Raw genomic sequence first — 8,638 nt, forward strand, 5'->3', positions numbered from 1 at the left:
TGGTTGCTGGGAATTGAACCTGGGTCCTCTGGAAGAGCAGCCAGTGCTCTTAACCTCTGAGCCATCTCTCCAGCCCCATAAATCCCGTTTTTAAGGGAGACACCTGTGCAAAGCCAGCCTCAATCTTCCTGAGTCCAACCTCATGCTTTAGCCCCCTACAGGCCCTCCCCCAACACAAACTTTGGCTCCTCACACAAGTGGAGTTAAGCCAGCAGGTGACTGGCTCCCCAGAGGGCGGAGAGAAGCCCCCATGCCACTGTGCTTAGAATTGTTGTCTGTCTCTGAGAGTTCCAGCTCCGAACAGCTGCTTCTGCTCCTCAATTCCAGGCCAGCTGGTAGTGAGCTGGGGAGAGATACCGTTGACAAACACATTAGCGCCTTCCTATCTGCTAATTAGTTTTTGTGAAAAATTATTTATTTATATGTTTATTTCCACCAGGGAGCAACTGGAGATGCAGAAATGAGGGGCATGTTTTACATGAAAAGGAAAACGCCTCTCCCCGTGAGGCTCATATCATCTCTCAAGTGGGTGATAAGCAAGATATCCTGAGGCCAAGTCCAGAGGGATGACTGGAGAAACATCTAGAATCCCTGGGTATTATTTGGCTCTTGGGGATAGTGTGCCAATCTCTTTATAAAAAGTCTTTGGAATATGAACAAGGATGCAGCCATGTTCTCGCATTCCTAGGGGATGGAGAAAGATTGTGGCTTCCGGGTTTGCTCCTGACTAAGTGTCCTTTTGGTCCGCAAATGTTGGGTAGGATTGGGATGACTCAGGAGAAGCAGGTTCTGTGGGTCAAACTCGGTAGAGCTGGATCCCTGGAGGAGGAGGCTTAGAGCTGGGGTGACAGTGATGGGAGGACATGTCCAGGTGGCAGAGAGATTCTGTCTAGCATATGTCACCAGCTGGGTCTTCTCTGCCACACTAACTTTCCTGAAGGCAGGTGTGACAGCACCTTTGACACTGTGGTCATCATAAGCATCCAGCCTAGCTTGTGTGGGTGTGTAAGCAGGATTTGCTAAAAGAACAGAGATACTGTGGTAGAACCAAAATCACTGGCCTAGAGGTTGGTCGGTGAAGATGTTGGCCTCTCCCTGGGTTTCAATACCTCATCTGTGGTCTCTACGAGTCCTGCTGATGGTTAAATTGAGGGTTTCTTGTGATGGTTTGGATGAGAAGTGTCCTTCATAGGTTCACGTATTTGAAGTTTGGGAACCTTCAGGAAGTAGACCCTTGCTGAGGGAAGTGAGTGTTGAGGTTTTGTAGCTTGCTCTGTGCTCTCTTCCTTCTCTCTGCTTCCTGTGTGGATGAAAACGTGATCAAACAGCCTTCCGCTCTTGCTATCATGCATACTCTGTGTCTTAGTTAGGCTCACAATTGCTGTGATGAAACACCATGGCCGAAGCAACTTGGGGAGGAAAGGGTTTATTTCAACTTACATTTCCGGGTATCAGTTCATCACTGAGGGAAGTCAGGACAGAAACTCAAACAGGGTAGGAACCTAAAGATAGGAGCTGATGCAGAAGCCATGGAGGGGTGCTGCATATAGGCTTGCTCCTCATGAATTTTTCACTCTGCTTCACCAGCCTAGGGATGGCACCACCTATGAAGGGTTGAGCCTTTCCCCATCAACCATTATTTAAGAAAATGCCCTACAGGCTTTGCCTACAGCTGATCTTATGGAGGCATTTTCTTCCTTGAGGCTCCCTCTTCTCAGAGGACTTTAGCTTGTATCAAGTTGATATAAAATCAGCACAGTCGCATCCTTGTCAGCTCAACTCGCAAGCACAGTCTTTCCTTTCTCATTTGTCTCCAAGATTTTGCATTAAAAACATAAATAACTTTAAAAGTCCCAGTCTTTTACAGATATAAACACATAAAAGCTCCTGTTCTTTTAAAATACACTCTTTCTTTAAAAGCTGTTGGGCTGAGAGTTGCACAAGTATTGAAGAGGTTGAGCAGAAGCAACTTCATTCCATCACCGCAGAGTACCGGAATATCTGACTAGATAGGGCCATGGGCAGGCCGGGTTCTGACACCGTGACCCCAAAGAGAGGGACTAGGTCCTTTTTAAAGCAAAAGACACAAGTAGAGGGGTTAAGGCTGATATAAGAAAGAATTTTTACCATTTGAGGTTAAGTCTTGCGTGACAGTACAGTCCAGGAATCTGTAGCTTGCAATAACATTTTACAACTACTAGAACAATTTGTGACAGCAAGGTATTTGCACATGCTTACTCACACAAGCCTGTGGCTACCGAAACACAGCTCGAGACCCAGATGGGCTCCTGTCTTAATTTTTAAACAACCGTTCTTCATGTAACTGCAGAGACTATGGGACAAGGGTGATGTAACAGAAGAAGTGGGGTAGGCAGCTAATATATTTTTTTTAAAATTACAGTGGACTCTACAAAAATCAAAAATTTCTTTTAAAATTTTAAATTTCTCAACTGTGGGCTCCTTAAACATCAAAATTAAGTTAAATACTTTCTTACTTCAAGAGGGAAGAACCAGGACACAGTCACGGGCAGATCAAAGTAAAATCAAACTCCCAATAAATAAAGCAATGTCTGGGATCCATTTACAATCTTCTGAGATCCTCCAAAGGGCTTGGGTCCCTTCTGCAGCTCCTCCCTCTGCAGCACACAGTTTGTCTTCCAGGTTCGGGCAGGCTCCCCTTCACAGCCGCCGCTGTTCTTTGTGGTTGTCCCATGGTACCGGCATCTCCAAAATACTGGGGTCTTCTGCTGCAGCTGGGCTGTGCTTTAACCAATAGCATCTCCTAGGTGCTCTTCCAAGTCTCAAATTCTCTGCAGGACCCCTTCAACCTGGGCCTCCAACTGATACTGAGACTGTACCTCCACCAATGACTTCTTCTGGCCTTTTACAATGCCAGTCCTCAGCTGCTCTCCATGACCCCTTTGGGCCTTCAAAACCAGTACCAATGCTTCTACTACCTAGTTCAGCCAACAGAGCCAAGTGCAACTTTGGTCGCCTCTGGAACACAGCTTTTGTGTCCTGACTTTCAGGAAACACCTCCCAGAAGATGTCACCTCAGTGATGCTGGCCTCTTCTTAATCACCACTAATTCCTCAGCTCCGGCTAGCCAGCCTCAATTGTCCCACTAAAGTAAGGGTTTTACTATGGTGGTTCCGGTTTCTCGTGGACTACAGCTAGATTTTCAGCTCCAGCTGACCAGACACCATAGATTCTTCACACCAATTGCCCAATAGAGCCTTTGCTTTCCGCTGAAACTTCACAAGCCACGCTTCTGTTGTCTGCGTTGCTTTTAGCACTCATATCTTCTAACTCTACAGAACAGACCACTGAAGGCTCAACACCCAAAGGCCTTTCTAGCCCAACGTTCCCAAGTTCTTCCACAACCCTCCCCAATGTAAACAAATTTTTAAATTTTTGTTTTTCAAAATTTCAGGTTTGCCACAATAGCCTGCTTCTGTTATCAATCTGCCATTTTGAGGGTTACTATTTCTGTGATGAAACACCATGACCAGAGCAACTTGGGGAAGAAACAGTTTCTATTAGTTTATGCTTCCAGGTAACCAACAGTCCATCACTGAGAGAGGTCAGGGCAGGGCACTGGAGGCAGGAACTGATGCAGAAACCATGAAAGGGTGCTGCTTACTGGTTTTCTCCCTATGACTGCCTTCTTACAGAACCCAAGACCACCAGCCCAGAGGTGGTGCCACCAGCCCAGAGGTGGTACCATCCACAATGGGCTAAGTGCCTCTCTGTCAATCACTAATTAAGAAGATGCCCTACAGGCTTGCCTGCAGCTAGATTTTATGGAGGCATTTTCTTTTCTTTCTTTTTTATTTATGCTCTATCTGCATTTATGCCCTTATGGTCTATCTGCGTGCATTCCTTTATGACAGGAGAGGGCATCAGATTCCACTATAGACGGCTGTGAGCCACCATGTGGTTCCTGGGAATTGAACTCGGGACCTCTGGAAGAGCAGCCAGTGCTCTTAACCTCTGAGCCATCTCTCCAGCCCTTGGAGGTATTTCCTTAATTGAGATTCCCTCTCCTCAGATGACAAGTTGACACAGAACTCTCCAGAACATCCCACCACTTGTCATGTTTTTCCTTCCATGATAGACTTTGTTGCTCTGGACCTGTCAATCAAATAAACCCATTCTTCTCTAAATCGTCCCCTCCCCAGGGTTTTTTTATTATATCATCATCAGCAACAAATACAACCAATAGTCTGCTCTTCCTATGTTTGGGATGTGAGGGCATCCTGACTGTGACATGCAATTCGTTGATTTTTTTTGAGGGTGGATTTGACCTCAGTCTGAAATGGTGATCCTACCTCCTGAAATCTCAGAATGAGAGCGTGTTTTTGAGAGCTGTCTCTCCCCTCCCCCCATCTTCTATTCCTCTCTAGGGCTGGGATTAAAGTTGTGCACCACTGGGATTAAAGGTACATGTCATTGTGGCTACTGGGATTTAAGGTGCATGTCACTGTGGCTACTGGGATTTAAGGTGCATATCACTGTGGCTACTGGGATTTAAGGTGCATGTCACTGTGGCTACTGGGATTTAAGGTGCATATCACTGTGGCTACTGGGATTTAAGGTGCATGTCACTGTGGCTACTGGGATTTAAGGTGTGTGTTACTATAACCTGGTCTATAAGCCTGACTAGTGGTACTGTTTTACTCTCAGATATTTAGGCAATCCTTATTTATTAAAATACAATTGAAATGCCACCACATGACTGATTTTACTGGTAAGGCTGGCGTCCCTCCCCTTCCTCCCTCACCACTTCTTGTACATCCCTCCTGACACTGCACGCTCCTTCCTTGACAGATAAAGACAATTTTCCCATCAAGGGTATATGAGTAGTTGTGCTCCAGATGAGCTTGTAAGCTCCATATTTGGAGTTCTTCCTCATTTTGAGTCCCCCTCCATACAATCAGGAAGGAAGCAGAACTCGCTCCCCCAGCCTCCCTTGCAGCTATGACATTGTCATGTGACCAGGACTCAGGCAATGAAAGGCAGGGAGTATCAGGCAATAGAGAGGCACCACTTGCAGGTTACGGTGCATTAGAAAGGCATGAAGCCTTTAGGAGCAAAAGTGATGGAGTCCTGCTGGGTCACCTGTATAAGGCACATTTGTGGTTAGAGCTGAGGTGCTTCTGTGGTTGCAGCCACGTGAAGCTCATGCTGGGGGCCCTGAGAAGAATGTGCTGCCTTCGACAAGTCTGACTCCATGATCCCCTTCAGAATCTATGATTTGCTCTGAATTGACCTCGAGCTGTTGGACTGGAGATCTGGTCATCTGGTGCTCTCTCTGAGAGGAGGCTTTTAAGTGGAGTTCGAACGGCAATTATTCATTATTGATTTACAGCTATGTTAGCCTTCTCCCTTTACCCACCAGCGGTGAGCATGCAGATTCAGACATTTGGGAAGCTGTAGTTTTGAGGGACCTCACTAAATGAAGGAAATGTCTTGGGCACTGGTGCTAACCCTCACGGGTCACTCAGGGCCAGGGTCAGTGCCACACAGGTTTCTGCTTGAGCATCATACATCACCGGAGACAGAGGTATGCTTCGTTTCTCCTGGAAACGTTGTCTCTCTCCACTTACAGACCTCGGAGCTTTTGTCTGGGCTGCGGAGCCATTGAAAGAAGTCTTGGGAACGTGACAGCCCCATGTTCAAATCCCAGCATGGTTATATGTCAACTTCATGGCCCTGGCCACATACTTAGCCTCCCTTAGCCTTAGTTTCTTAATAAGTGAAATTGGGACAACGATTTTTTTATGTTCGATGAAATACTGTTTGCGTGTCAAGGGAACAGTTATGATATGCTCTCCCAAGTTTATTTCTATCCAGCATAAAGTCATTCCTGCTCTTAATATCTTAGAGTGATAATCATTTACTTGCTTCTAACTCTGCAATTGCACGGGGCTCAGGAGTGGCAGTTCATAGGCTGCCTCCACATGGTGATGCTGCGCCCTGGAAGCTCTCCTCATGTGCTTGCACCTAGCTAAGCTCCTTCAGCAGCTGGGGACTGGCTAGGTCTATGCGCTCGTCTCTCCCCTCTCTTTCTCTCCTCTCCCCTCCCGTCCTGTATGCGCCAGGACTACTCTCTTTTGCCCTGTATCTTCCTGGACTTGACAAGGCAGCGGAGGGCAAGAAGGGAGTGTGAAACAGAAGCTACAGAGAATTTCTGGAACTTCAGGAGTGATGTGGGTCATTTCCACTGCCTCTCATTGGTGCTGGCAAACTGAAATCAGCGGAGAATCGATACATGCAAGACCATGACAGCAGAGTGGGGGTACACATGGGGCCTGTGGTGAAAATCACACAGCAATCTTGTGTTTTTTTTTTCTTGTCCTCTCCCCGCTCGCCGACGGAAGCTCCCAGGCTCACACATGAAAGAAAGACAGTCAGCAAAGGACAGGAAACAGAGAGGGCAATAAAGGATCTTCCTGGAAACTGGACTGTTCGGGAAGACAAGGTCTTGAGGCTGGGATTATGAAGTCAAGATTAAGGAAACCAGGCTAATTGGAAGTCAGTTGCTGAAACAGGCTTTTTCTTTTGGCCCACCAACCAGCTCCCAAATCATGACACAGAAATGCTCAACCTAGCTTAGTCTCACTTCTGGCTAACTCTTTTAACTTAAACTAACCTATTTCTCTTTATCTACCCTTTGCTTGGAGGCTTTTTAGTGTTTCCTTCCCCTTTCACTACTTCTCTGTCTGTTGACTGGCGGCTGCTTGTCAGGCCCTGGGTGTCTCCTTCTTTCTCCTCATTCTCTTCTCTGGTTCTTCTTCCTTTTTTATTCTCTCTCCCCGCCAGCCCCCACCTATCCTTTCTCTGCCTATTGGCTGTTCAGCTCTTTATTGGACCAATCAGGTTCCTTAGGCAGGCAAGGTGAACAAATGTAACACATCTTTACATAACTAAACACATACCCTTTTATCATTAAACAAATGGGGGCACAAACATGTGAACGCCTTTACATAGTTAAAGTAATATTCTGAAGCATAAACACATGTAACACATTATTACATAGTGTTATGTCATATTCCACGACAAGCTGCCCATGCTCAAAATTATGATTTTTAGTCTTTACACTTAATTTTATTTTTTGAGTTGGTAAATACATCCCATGATAGAAAACTCAAAAGGTTGGAATGTATGTGCTGTGGAACAATCCTTTTGTACACTATGAATGTGTATTAACCTCATTGGCTAAGAATTTGGTCCAACTGTTAGAACTGGCAACTTTGCCTTCCTGTGAAGGAAGTCCCCTCTAAATGAACTGTGTTCTGAGACACCCCTTCTTTCCCGCATAGACTCAGAAGTTCTTCTATGAAGGCCCATGTGGTTTGAAGTGACATTTCTCCCTAGGGGTCAGCAGGAGTCATGGGTTCTGTCTCTGTCCACACAGAAAAGCCGTGACCCTCCTACACGTCGCCAACCTCTGTTGAATCTATTTTCTCATCTTGGTTTTATTTATTTATTTATTTTGGATTTTCGAGACAGGGTTTCTCCGTAGCTTTTTGGTTCCTGTCCTGGAACTAGCTCTTGTAGACCAGGCTGGCCTCGAACTCACAGAGATCCGCCTGCCTCTGCCTCCTGAGTGTTGGGATTAAAGGCGTGCGCCACCACCGCCCGGCTTATTTTCTCTTCTTGGTTCACTTGAAAGTTGGTTGGCTGTTGCAAAAAAGAAAGATGAGGAAATCAAGATTGTGCATGCTGACACTTTGGACACAGGAACCTGGAAGTTTCCTGTCTGAAGGCAAGTTCTCACGGCAGCCGAAGAAGTTATGCAAGCTGTCGAGAGAGGAAAAGATCCAATAGCTCTGCCCAGGCCTAAAGCCTGTGAGTCACAGCAATGACCAGCATGGCACGATATTCTGAAAGGTTTAACAGTGCCACTTACATCCCTGGGGTAGCCTACAGTCACCTAATTGGATTTAAGGTCTGATTAAAGGCTTGGCACATAAACCTGGCCTACTACCCATGGCTGGGGAGGCCGTGGAGCCTGTGGGGGACCCTACTACTGCTGTGTTCTTCCATTGGTGTAATTCTGAGCTGCCTGCTAATCTCTGCTCCTCATACCCACAGCCAAGTGTGGCTTTTACCCTGCTTCTTTTTGCAGCAGAGATGGTTACAGAAAGCCACAGCTGGTCAAAAGGCAGAGGTCAGTTGAATGCGGGGTGCCCAACCCCAATTAATATGTTCACAACACACCCCCTACACGTGGTGGAAGAGGGGTCAGGAAGACTGTAAGGGCGGGAGGATCAGGGCACCTTGGGCCACATAGTCTCTTCTAAATTTAAAATAAAAGAAAGAAAGAAAATATGAGGAGGAATGGTTGGGGGAGGGGGAAGGAGTGAGGATGATCAGAATATGTATGAAATTATCAAAGAATTAATAAAACATTATGTTAAAGAGATTACGAGTTCTGAAGAGAAGAGTGATAGACTCCTTTTCCAGTCTGAATTTGAAATGCCCCTCATAGATGTGTATATTGAACCCTTGGTCTTCCAGCTGTTCGTGTTATTTTGAGAGACTGTGAGAAATTTAGGAGGTGGAGCCTCACTGCAAGAAGGAGGCCCCTCTGGCTGGGTCTTGTCCTATTTCCCATTGCTGGTCTAGTCTT

The sequence above is a fragment of the Microtus pennsylvanicus genome, chromosome 1, assembly GCF_037038515.1.
Source record: "Microtus pennsylvanicus isolate mMicPen1 chromosome 1, mMicPen1.hap1, whole genome shotgun sequence".
Lineage (NCBI taxonomy): Eukaryota > Metazoa > Chordata > Mammalia > Rodentia > Cricetidae > Microtus > Microtus pennsylvanicus.